Source organism: Rhagoletis zephyria, unplaced genomic scaffold (assembly GCF_001687245.7).
Source record: "Rhagoletis zephyria isolate East Lansing unplaced genomic scaffold, Rhagoletis_zephyria_1.1 Rzeph_scaffold_02253, whole genome shotgun sequence".
Lineage (NCBI taxonomy): Eukaryota > Metazoa > Arthropoda > Insecta > Diptera > Tephritidae > Rhagoletis > Rhagoletis zephyria.
In genome coordinates, this window is record NW_016159337.1 from 55,799 (window position 1) to 68,585 (window position 12,787).

Below are 12,787 nucleotides of genomic sequence, written 5' to 3' on the forward strand. Positions count from 1 at the left end.
ATGTAAAATTTTTTCGATTTTTAGTTTTTGGTGGATTACGTACCAGTATTTAAAGTAGTTTCATGTCCACTAACAACACAGTGCAAAAGTCGCTATCATACTTATTTATAATCTTTCAAAAGTATACATACATCTTCTGATGGACTTAGAAAACTGCTTTAAGTCGTATAGACTGTTAATATTATCTTATGTCATGTTATGTTACAATTTTATAAGGCTCTTATTTATCCAAATTTTCAGGTAATAATAAAAAAGATGCAATTTAAATGTTACTTGTTGTCGTAGTCGTTTTTTTTTCAAATTTATGGCGTTCTATTACAAAATCACATAACGCTGTTTGCAAGTGGACTACTCAATTCTACTTTGTGAGGGTTATAATCCCTAAGTGCGGCCGAAGGCCGCCTACGCAGAAAGGTGTTCTCTGCAAAAGGTGTTCAGCCCCCCTTCTTTGGCAACACAGAAAGGAGAATTCTACTGCCTGAGGGTTATAATCCCTAAGTGCGGCCGGAGGCCGCCTACGCAGAAAGGTGTTCTCTGCAAAAGGTGTTCAGTGCCTTTTCTTCGCAACACAGACAGAGATTTGAGTAGTCCACTTGCAAAGTGCGCCATGTAAAATTTTTTCGATTTTTAGTTTTTGGTGGATTACGTACCAGTATTTAAAGTAGTTTCATGTCCACTAACAACACAGTGCAAAAGTCGCTATCATACTTATTTATAATCTTTCAAAAGTATACATACATCTTCTGATGGACTTAGAAAACTGCTTTAAGTCGTATAGACTGTTAATATTATCTTATGTCATGTTATGTTACAATTTTATAAGGCTCTTATTTATCCAAATTTTCAGGTAATAATAAAAAAGATGCAATTTAAATGTTACTTGTTGTCGTAGTCGTATTTTTTCAAATTTATGGCGTTCTATTACAAAATCACATAACGCTGTTTGCAAGTGGACTACTCAATTCTACTTTGTGAGGGTTATAATCCCTAAGGTGTTCAGTGCCTTTTCTTCGCAGCACAGAAAGGGAATTCCCTTTTGTGAGGGTTATAATCCCTAAGTGCGGCCGAAGGCCGCCTACGCAGAAAGCTGTTCTCTTCAAAAGGTGTTCAGTGCCTTTTCTTCGCAACACAGAAAGGGAATTCCCTTTTGTGAGGGTTATAATCCCTAAGTGCGGCCGAAGGCCGCCTACGCAGAAAGCTGTTCTCTTCAAAAGGTGTTCAGTGCCTTTTCTTCGCAACACAGAAAGGGAATTCCCTTTTGTGAGGGTTATAATCCCTAAGTGCGGCCGAAGGCCGCCTACGCAGAAAGCTGTTCTCTTCAAAAGGTGTTCAGTGCCTTTTCTTCGCAACACAGAAAGGGAATTCCCTTTTGTGAGGGTTATAATCCCTAAGTGCGGCCGAAGGCCGCCTACGCAGAAAGCTGTTCTCTTCAAAAGGTGTTCAGTGCCTTTTCTTCGCAACACAGAAAGGGAATTCCCTTTTGTGAGGGTTATAATCCCTAAGTGCGGCCGAAGGCCGCCTACGCAGAAAGCTGTTCTCTTCAAAAGGTGTTCAGTGCCTTTTCTTCGCAACACAGAAAGGGAATTCCCTTTTGTGAGGGTTATAATCCCTAAGTGCGGCCGAAGGCCGCCTACGCAGAAAGGTGTTCTCTGCAAAAGGTGTTCAGTGCCTTTTCTTTGCAACACAGAAAGAGAATTGTACTTTGTGAGGGTTATAATCCCTAAACGCAGCCGGAGGCAGACTACGCAGAAAGAGTTCAGCTCCTCTTTTTCAGCAACACAGAAAGGAGAATTCTGCGTAGTAAGGTTTACAATTCCTAAGCGCGACCGAAGGCCGCCTACGCAAAAAGGAGTTTTGTGAAAAAATACTGTGGATAGCGTAGTTGGTGTTGGACAGAGTAGGGTTGTTTTATATAAATACTTTGTACAGTGAGAACTCTTGACAGCATACTGTATAAAAGCTTGATTAATTTGCGAATGAATTGAACAACTCAATCTTATAACAAATAAGGTGATTTAAATAAAATGGTTTGTATAGATTTGCTTAGTATTTTTTTACTTTTAATTCAATTTTTGTAAAAACTATTTAAAATATATATAAGGTACGAATATCAAATTAAAGAGAGTTAGATTTCCTATCAAATGAGATCAAAATTTTCAAAATCCATTCGNTCGAATGAATTGAACAACTCAATCTTATAACAAATAAGGTGATTTAAATAAAATGGTTTGTATAGATTTGTTTAGTATTTTTTTACTTTTAATTTAATTTTTGTAAAAACTATTTAAAATATATATAAGGTACGAATATCAAATTAAAGAGAGTTAGATTTCCTATCAAATGAGATCAAAATTTTCAAAATCCATTCGTTTTTATGAAATCTTGGTTTCAAAAATAAATTTTTTTAAATTTGAGATTTGGAGCCAAACTGCATTTGTTCCTAATTGGATATCAAATTAAAGAGAGTTAGATTTCCTATCAAATGAGATCAAAATTTTCAAAATCCATTCGTTTTTATGAAATCTTGATTTCAAAAATTAATTAACTTGACCTTTGACCTTTAATAACTTTTGTAGTTGTTATTTCCCCAAAAAAAGAAGTAAACCGTTATACTCAGCTCCATCATCTCTATCGATCCCAATTTTTTTTTTAAATTTGAGATTTGGAGCCAAACTGCATTTGTTCCTAATTGGATCATTACTTCAAGGATTAAATCTAATTTTTATATTAGATATTATATGCTCCGATATAGTTATTCGTATTCCTCATTATTTAAAAAGAACATATGTACATGGGACCATTTTATGTTGGTCCCCTTTCAGACACGTCAAGTCTTGAAAGCAAATCTTTTCGAATTCTCTTGTGTATTCTAGTTGCTTCCACACGCGTCTACTTTTACTGAATTCAAGTCATCGTACAGTTCTATAAGTAACGTAAGACTATCCGCACAATGGTCGTCCAATCATGGTTGCGTTATCGTCTCGCCCTGAAATTTTGAGCCGAGCACATGCGTTTCAATGAAGGCCTGCACACTTGTCGTTATCGGCAAATAGTAGAAGATGCAGAAACGGATAAGTACGATACTGTCGTTTGCTAATCGTTATACACGCATTGTTTGTTTACACTTTATTGGGAAAAATTAGTGAAAAAGTGTACATTACATAAAAATGAGTATTTCTTGCATTAAATCTGTGGAAATTATTAAAAATTCAATAAACGTGAGAGTTTTAACTATCAAACATGTTGAAATTGTAAAAGTCTCTAGGCGCGTGCACACATTTCAGGAGAAGAAAAGAAGAGAGATCAATGAAAAATAATGGTCCGTAGTCATAGAGAAGTTAGAAAAAGGTTTTAACGATTAAAATTGTGTTNGTCTCTAGGCGCGTGCACAAAACACATTTCAGGAGAAGAAAAGAAGAGAGATCAATGAAAAATAATGGCCCGTAGTCATAGAGAAGTTAGAAAAAGGTTTTAACGATTAAAATTGTGTTTTATTGTAATCACTATTTTATCTCTTTCATAGTCAACTTAAAATCCATTTTATGGCAAAAACAGAATTTTAACTTTAAAATGAGGAGAACGCGGTTTTAAAATGGTAAAATAAGGTTCTAAGTTTTGTTTTGTTGTTGAAGTAGTAAACGCAATAGGTCCCAGGTTCTGTTCCCACTCCGAGCGATTCCAAACAATTTTTATTTTTTTATTTTTTTTTATTTTACCATAAACATTATTTTATTTCATTAAATTTTGTTTTATCATCTTTTTTTATATTTCATATAATTATTTCGTTATTAATAACATTTTTTGGAGTTTATTTTTAATTAAAAAGGCCAGAACAACTATAATTAAATAACAAAAATTTTAATAATATTTGAAAGAACAAAAAAAGATGTAAAAAAAGTTCCCTGGCAGTGGGATTCGAACCAATGACTTCCCGGCTTGCTAAATCCGCAATCCTGCAGCGGACACAGGGTNGAAAGAACAAAAAAAGATGTAAAAAAAGTTCCCTGGCAGTGGGATTCGAACCCACGACTTCCCGGCTTGCTAAATCCGCAATCCTGCAGCGGACACAGGGTGAACAAATTAAAGTACTCCTAAGCCGGGTAAATGTTTACTCTTCATATGGATAGCACTGTTATCTCTCATCTTAACAAAAAGCTGTTTCTAAGATGTCTATGATTAACACAACTTAAAACTCTATTCTAAACTTAAAACTGTATTTTAACAAGAATGAGTTTTAACTTGCGGCTATTACCTTGTTTATATGGCATCAAACGCGGTATCGAATTAACTCGTGTCAGCGTAGCTCGCTTGAAATGCAAGAGTTTATATGCAACACAAGAAATGAGTCGATCAAACACACTTTCAAACAGAGTTTATTCCGATGCAACCCTGTTAATACATGTGTCAATTCTTGAAAATAATGAACATTGAAAAATAATAATTAAAGACTCAAACAGCCTTGTAAAAATTATCTTAGCTATTAATTTTATAACAAAGCTTAGCATAAATGTAATTTCAAGAACTATTTAAATGGTTTACTTTATATACAGAGTTGCATGAAACAATCGTGTGGCCAAATTCCGTGTTTATATGCACTCTTAACACGATTCAACAACTCTTAACTCGCATTCAAAAAGTGAGTTATGGTGGCACGGTTAAAAGTTTCAATGCGATTAGAGAAGGTGTTTACATGTGTGTGTCCATATAACATGGTTTGACTTAGAACGAATCATATAAACGTGGTATATGACTATAAGCCAATGTCTAGAATTGTTGCAGCACAGTTCACAATTTAAAAATTGCAGGCTTTTGTAAAAATTTCGCGAAAAAATCAGCCAAAAAACAAGTAAGAAAGTCTAAGTTCGGGCGGAGCCGAACATTAAATACCCTGGGCAAATATAAAATAAATGTTTTTTCACCTTTCCGAAACCTACCGCTAGATGGTTAGCCGGGGTGTATCAATTTTGAGTAAACTAGCGTCCTTAAATTTCGAAATATTGCAGTTTCAAGCATTTCTGAAATTTACCGTTATATGAAAAGCGGCCGGAATTTTAGTCCGATTACAATAATTTTCAACGTTTTGCTTTTATGTGGCAAGCACAATAAAAATACCGAGTTTGGTACAAATTGGTTGAACGGTTACCGATATATATATATGTGATCATAAGTGGGCGGTGCCACGCCCATTTTCCAAAATTTTATCATAAGCGTATTTCTTGGTAAAGGATTGTTGCAAGCATCAATTTTGAATAAATTAGCTTTAACATTTACTGATTTATCGAAGATTTCGTATTTCTCCAAATTACCGTTATATGGGATGTGGGCGTGGTTATTGTCCGATTTTAAAAATTTTCGGCCATTTGATATCCTGTACCAAGTCCAATAACTGTGCCAAGTTTGGAAGAAATCGGTACAGCGGTTGCCAAGATATACCCATGTAACTATAAGTGGGCGTGGCTACGCCCATTTTTCAAAATTTTATAATATTCTTATTTTTCGTCTAAAAATTATTGTAAATATCAATTTTGAGTGAATAATCTTCAGTAGTTACTAAAATATCGCAGTTTTCGTATTTCTGAAAACTACCGTTATATGGGAGGTAGGCGTGGTTATTGTCCGATTTTTCCCATTTTCAATACCATCCGTCCTACGCCCGAAAGAAGTACACGTACCAAGTTTCGTTAAGATATATTAATTTTTACTCGAGTTATCGTGTGCACAGACGGACCGACAGACGGACGGACGGACCGACAGACAGTCATCGCTTAATCGATTTCTCTTTTCATCCTGATCATTTATGTATACATTTGTCTATATCTATCTCGATTCGTTTTGCCTGTTACAAACAATCGTTATGTGAACAAAGTTATAATACCCTTGTGCACAAGTGCGCTCGGGTATAAAAACAGAAAACACCTGCTCTAAGCGATTGTTTAGACGCCAAATGAATTGTAATATCACGGCCAAGTGTGCGAAAGTATAGTCGTCATGTAATCTTTGCATCATGATTGTGCCGATGAAGCAACTATGATTGGACGACCAATGTGCGGAAAACCTAACTCTTCTTCTTACCGTTTTTTCTGGCAGGCTGTAGGTGTGATTTTGGTTAGTGTTTTGGTGCATGATAAAAACATAGTAAGGTAAAACCGTTCTCTCAATTCGTCGGCCATGATTTTTTTTGAAGTTTGCCAACATTTTAAAATCATATAAAATTGAGAGTAAAAAAGGAATTGTTCAAAGTTGTTGTTTGAGATTGAAAATGAGAATGTGTGTGCGAGTTTGTGTGTAAAATTTTAAAATTAAATTGCTTGCAAACGTCAAGAATTTAAAAAATTCCTCTCAGCGGTTCTACCTTTCTATTTTTTTTATCATGTTTTGGTGTTTTTGGTTCAGTGTATTGGTGTTTTGGAATAAATTGTAATAGATATGGATGAAATTGCAATAGAAATGGAATAAATTATAAAAGATAACACCAAATGCCAAAAAAACAGATGATCTCAGCATTTGGAATTCATTTTTGGTCAATTCTCGATCTGTGTTATTTCGAAGTGATAAAAATAACACTTCTACACCGCATTTATTTCAGTGTTAATTTTATACTTTCACTTCACTTCACGATAAGGCAGAACGGGAATTGACCCTCAGGGGAGTTACTATGTAATGCGATGCGATAGCAAAATTGCGAAAATCAGCGCAAATTATGAATATTGGCCCCCTACAATGCGAAAAACGCATTAAAAACTAAGGCCCGTTTACATACGACTTTCCTTGCTTTGCTTGACATTTCGAACTTTAACAACAAAGCATGGAGCGTAGTAGGAATGCTACAATAAAAGCTTTGACAGCTTCTGCGTTCTCCTTTTCGTCTATATTTTATCTGTGTAAAATAGATAACAATATAATAATGTGCATTAATGCTAGCAATAATAATTCATGTTTACCCTATTTTTCTCTTAAAATACAGATGCAAACGCACGAGAAAAGATATATGTAAACAGCTGATTGCCAAAGCGCGCAAAAGTTGAGAGTTTCCCATGATTTTCTTCGCTTTGCTTTCCCGCATTCTATTTAGCAAGACTCATATAAAATCACGTATTGAAGTCATCAGTCAAAGCGGAACTCTGAAGCAAAGCGAAGCAAAAGTCGTATGTAAACAGCCCTTTATGCTTTACGCAAGGGGAAACCCTTTCGCATTTCAAACTCTCTAATAGAGTTCACTAGAGCTGGAAAACTATCGATGGCACTATCGATAGTATCGATGGTTTTTGACTATCGAAAACATCGATGGTCTTGTAGTTTTCACTCATGCATACATTATTCATTATTATTATTTTTGTTGTTTGACGGATATTTTCTCATTTCGTAGGATTCTTCAGAATAGCAACATCGCTTATTTTGGTGAAAAATACAAATTTTGCTTACAAAGCTCGAACCTTCTTTTTTGGCGACAGTTTACAAAACTATATCTCGCTTGCGAGAGAAAATAGCAAAACGCTAGCGAGATTTTCAAGCATGTGAAGACAACCGGTAACATACATATTACAGAGCGCAGATGCTGCTTGAAGCCAAAAATAGTTGATAAACTTTTGTTTCTTAACAAAAATTTTGACATATTTTTGCAATTCTGATCTCATTTTCAATAAAAGTTGCTATGTTCAATTTTTGAACTTTTTTAAACAAAACTATCGATAGTACTATCGATAGAGTCGACATTTTCGATAGTATCGATACTATCGATGGTTGTGACTATCGACTNATGTTGACATATTTTTGCAATTCTGATCTCATTTTCAATAAAAGTTGCTATGTTTAATTTTTGAACTTTTTTAAACAAAACTATCGATAGTACTATCGATAGAGTCGACATTTTCATAGTATCGATACTATCGATGGTTGTGACTATCGACTATCGAAACTATCGACAGATTTCCAGCTCTAGCATTCACTCTTTGAGCCAATTTACACGACGACTTTTCACCTGCGTTTTTGGCACGTTCCCTTTAAAAAAAGTCTTCGAAAATCCTCGTGCATTTACACGATGACTTTTTCTTTGCGGCGTTTCTTGCGTATTTTTGACATTTAAGCGTAAAATTTTCTTTGGTCAACTCTTTCGTCCTCAATTTTAAAGCGGAGCGAATCGCGAACTCAAAGCAAAAATACGAAAAAGTGAACTCGATAAAAGCGAAACGTCAAAAAAACCCCTCGATTTCGCTCACCGTGCGTGCTTGCCTACCCCGCTCTATGATGCCAAAATGCGAAAGGCATAGGGATGCTAACGATATATCGATGTATCGAAAACATCGATGTATCGAAAGCATCGATGTATCGGCAAAAAACATCGATGTTTTCATCGCTTAAAGTGTGTTTGCATTGTTCAACTTTGCGTTCAACATTTGCGTTCAACTCGGCGCAGGGTTGCACGAAAAAAAAGTTGAATGGCTAAAAATATCAAAATATGAAAAAATATCAAAATATTCGCCATAAAAAGGTGTTTGCATTGTTCAACTTTGCATTCTACTTTTAGTTGAATGGCCTTTAACTAATCGCTTTCAACAAAGTTGGTCGCCAGCCAACATTTAGCCATTCAACTTTTTTTTCGTGCAACCCTGCGTTGAGTTGAACGCAATTGTTGAACGCAAAGTTGAATAATGCAAACACTGCTTTAACGTGCGAAATACACCACACTAGCGGCTTTTCAAACATACTTCAAACATACTTTTCCCATTTTGCCATACACCATGCAAACATGAGTCGTTCAAGCACAGAATTTTAGTTTTCATTCGGTTTACAAGAAATAGCTGAGAAATTTTCTTGTGCTAAATTTCCTCCAGTACGCAGTTCTTAAGAAATTTGCTACGCTTTCTACTACGGTTTTCTAAAGTTTTTTGTGAAAAAAGACACAAGGCAAGGAATTTTGACATCTGATACTTCACCAGCCTCACTCTTTCCTCATGAAATAATGCCTCCTCATGGACCGGGCCGTGTGATAGTGCATCCCTTTCTTGCACACACATGGGCGCATTTGCCTTCTAGTATGTTCACTCGCTCATACATGTCATCTACATGCAAATTTACTTGAAAAAGTGTAGCTTATGGGTGAAATAGAAGTATACGTTTTTGTGCAATATGTTTATTTGTATATGCATCTAGAAAAAGGTTTAGTTATAATTACCAAGATTTGGTTATAGTGACAAAGTAGCATAGTTGGATATGGCGAAATAAATATCTAGTTCGCGAAAGTCTGCAATNGAAAAAGTGTAGCTTATGGGTGAAATAGAAGTATACGTTTTTGTGCAATATGTTTATTTGTATATGCATCTAGAAAAAGGTTTAGTTATAATTACCAAGATTTGGTTATAGTGACAAAGTAGCATAGTTGGATATGGCGAAATAAATATCTAGTTCGCGAAAGTCTGCAATTTACTTGAGATTTCTAGTTGGGACAAATGTATATTTGTTAAAAATTACAAAACGGCTACCTTGATTGGACAATAGAGCTATAAAAGTAACGAAAATTTGGATACTCTTTTTTTACTCGTTACTAATCCAATCAACACCCGTATCTTTCGTACCGTTACTTTACTCGTTACTTTTGATACAAGCACTTGTACCTCAAAAGAATCATCGCAACCAATCTTGCAGCGTAAGGAAATGTTCGTTCGTACATATGCATACATGTACATATATACATGGCCAGTAAGAACCCTATCTGTTAACTAACGCGTTATATACGCCTAGTACTACAAATAATTTGTGTGAGAAATTCAAAAACTTTCCATAATTTTACATAGGGCTCCTGGAGAAATCTAACGCATAATCGTTTCACGTGTNGAAATAGCTGAGAAATTTTCTTGTGCTAAATTTCCTTCCAGTACGCAGTTCTTAAGAAATTTGCTACGCTTTCTACTACGGTTTTCTAAAGTTTTTTGTGAAAAAGGGCACAAGGCAAGGAATTTTGACATCTGATACTTCACCAGCCTCACTCTTTCCTCATGAAATAATGCCTCCTCATGGACCGGGCCGTGTGATAGTGCATCCCTTTCTTGCACACACATGGGCGCATTTGCCTTACAGTATGTTCACTCGCTCATACATGTCATCTACATGCAAATTTACTTATGGGTGAAATAGAAGTATACGTTTTTGTGCAATATGTTTATTTGTATATGCATCTAGAAAAAGGTTTAGTTATAATTACCAAGATTTGGTTATAGTGACAAAGTAGCATAGTTGGATATGGCGAAATAAATATCTAGTTCGCGAAAGTCTGCAATTTACTTGAGATTTCTAGTTGGGACAAATGTATATTTGTTAAAAATTACAAAACGGCTACCTTGATTGGACAATAGAGCTATAAAAGTAACGAAAATTTGGATACTCTTTTTTTACTCGTTACTAATCCAATCAACACCCGTATCTTTCGTACCGTTACTTTTGATACAAGCACTTGTACCTCAAAAGAATCATCGCAACCAATCTTGCAGCGTAAGGAAATGTTCGTTCGTACATATGCATACATGTACATATATACATGGCCAGTAAGAACCCTATCTGTTAACTAACGCGTTATATACGCCTAGTACTACAAATAATTTGTGTGAGAAATTCAAAAACTTTCCATAATTTTACATAGGGCTCCTGGAGAAATCTAACGCATAATCGTTTCACGTGTGAGTAGTTTTTTCTTTCTTTTACATGGAATTGGCTATTATATTATTCTATATGTATTTGTCTCTTTTCAATCAAATATTATTATGCGATTAATAATGCGTTATATAACGCAAATAATAGCATATGGATATGGCTAATATGCAAATGTGTTGGTTTTTATTGAAAATTTTGTAAGTGTATTGGAGAATGCGTTAGGTCGTTCTTGCTGGGTATGTATACACGCAACATATTTTTGGTTCGATTCGAACAATTTGATACAATCAATCACTTGATCCGACTTCTATCACATTGTGGTAGATCTGCCACGTTTTTGAGCATCTACCACACAAGGTCGGAAATCTACCACATATTCGCGTTTTTGATTAGTTTTATTTTTGCTCGATATAATTTTCTTAATTTTAAGAGCAAACATTTTCCAACACTAAACACTAAGAACAGGCAAAATGGCAGGATAAAATAAACTGTAAAATAGTAAATTGTCTCAATATTCTCAATATTGTGTTAAATTGCAAAATATATGATTTCTAAAAAGAATTAATAGCGAAAATGTTAAAAAACGGCAATTTTTGTGAAAGTATTAGCAAATATCAGCGCATCTAAAGTTTCTATAGCGTTGTTTACTTTTACTTGAGAATTGTCAAAATCGGCAAGTCCCAAGTNGTCAGCGCATCTAAAGTTTCTATAGCGTTGTTTACTTGAGAATTGTCAAAATCGGCAAGTCCCAAGTAGCGGTTTCTGGAACGTGTTATGGTACGCATACATGAGAGCAGTAGTGAGTGCAGGCGGCATGACAAAAAGGGAGCAATGTGGCTAGTCATGTCGGCTGGGCGGGGTTCTTGCCCTCACTACTGTTCCCTGCGCCATAGCAGAGAAAAGTCATGCCTGTCAAACATCTTCGCTTCCGGCATGGCCGGAAGTATCGGCCGGACACAATTCCAAAAATTCAAAAAAAAACCGTTACAAACAAAAAAAGCTGAAACAGAACGTTAAACATTCCATTTAAAATAAACTGAAAATCAAAATAAACAAAAACCAAACTAAAACTCTGAAATAAAAAGAATGAACCCGAAAAAAAACCTAAGGCCGAATATGAGGCACCNCAAAAAAAACGTTACAAACAAAAAAAGCTGAAAAAGAACGTTAAACATTCCATTTAAAATAAACTGAAAATCAAAATAAACAAAAACCAAACTAAAACTCTGAAATAAAAAGAATGAACCCGAAAAAAAACCTAAGGCCGAATATGAGGCACCACCGCTGGTATTGTGGTGCCTGGTGCTGGCACCCTAATATCAGCAGCCCCATAATAAAAGTCCCTAATGTGCCTTCTTAAATAACGGAAATAGCCAGCATTCCCATTTGCACGGAAAACGTCATGGCGGCAACACTATCGATATTTTAATATAAAAGCAAAAACTGAGTTGTCTTCTATTAAAATATTTGTCATTATGTACCTGGATGTAAAAGAACCTATTTTCTAAATTTTCAAAGCGATTAAATGGAAGACGCTCAACATTTGCTTCTATGGGCCGTGCCAATTGATAGAATGGTGGAACCTTCGACGAATCAGAATAAAAATTCGACATTTTCGTGGTGAATACGAACGTCACGAATGTATTCAGCCTTATCATGAGTTCCATTTTCCCCGAACCAGTTCACTTTTCACCTTTGGTTTTTATGTATTTACTACGGCGGATGAAAAATTTTCGAAACTCAGGATAAGGCAGAATATTATTGGCGGTAAAAAAGTGAAAATTAAAATGGAATCTGATAAAAACAAAAATAACGTATGTTACTTGCAAGTTATAAAATATATGTAAATTTAAGGATTTCAGCAACACACAAAAATAAAGCTTCTGCATTTGTGGCACATGCCGTATGTCAAACTATGGATACTGCCGCCACCAGAAAGCTTCAGTGCAAAGGAAAACGCAGCTGTCAAACTAGCAAGCTACCGCAATAGATGCCAAGATACAAGCCCCGACATATATTGCTCTCCACACNGTAAAAGAACCTATTTTCTAAATTTTCAAAGCGATTAAATGGAAGACGCTCAACATTTGCTTCTATGGGCCGTGCCAATTGATAGAATGGTGGAACCTTCGACGAATCAGAA

At 35.4% G+C, this 12,787-nt stretch overlaps 1 long non-coding RNA gene across 1 annotated transcript in view; it reads left to right on the top strand.

Moving 5' to 3' along the window:
- The window catches only part of LOC108366392 (uncharacterized), a 1,433-nt gene extending 957 nt beyond the window's left edge, over positions 1–476 (top strand). The window contains exon 3 of the long non-coding RNA XR_001848078.1: positions 431–476. This is a non-coding gene — a long non-coding RNA (uncharacterized LOC108366392). The remainder of the gene's footprint in view (positions 1–430) is intronic.
- Positions 477–12,787: the final 12,311 nt, after the last annotated feature.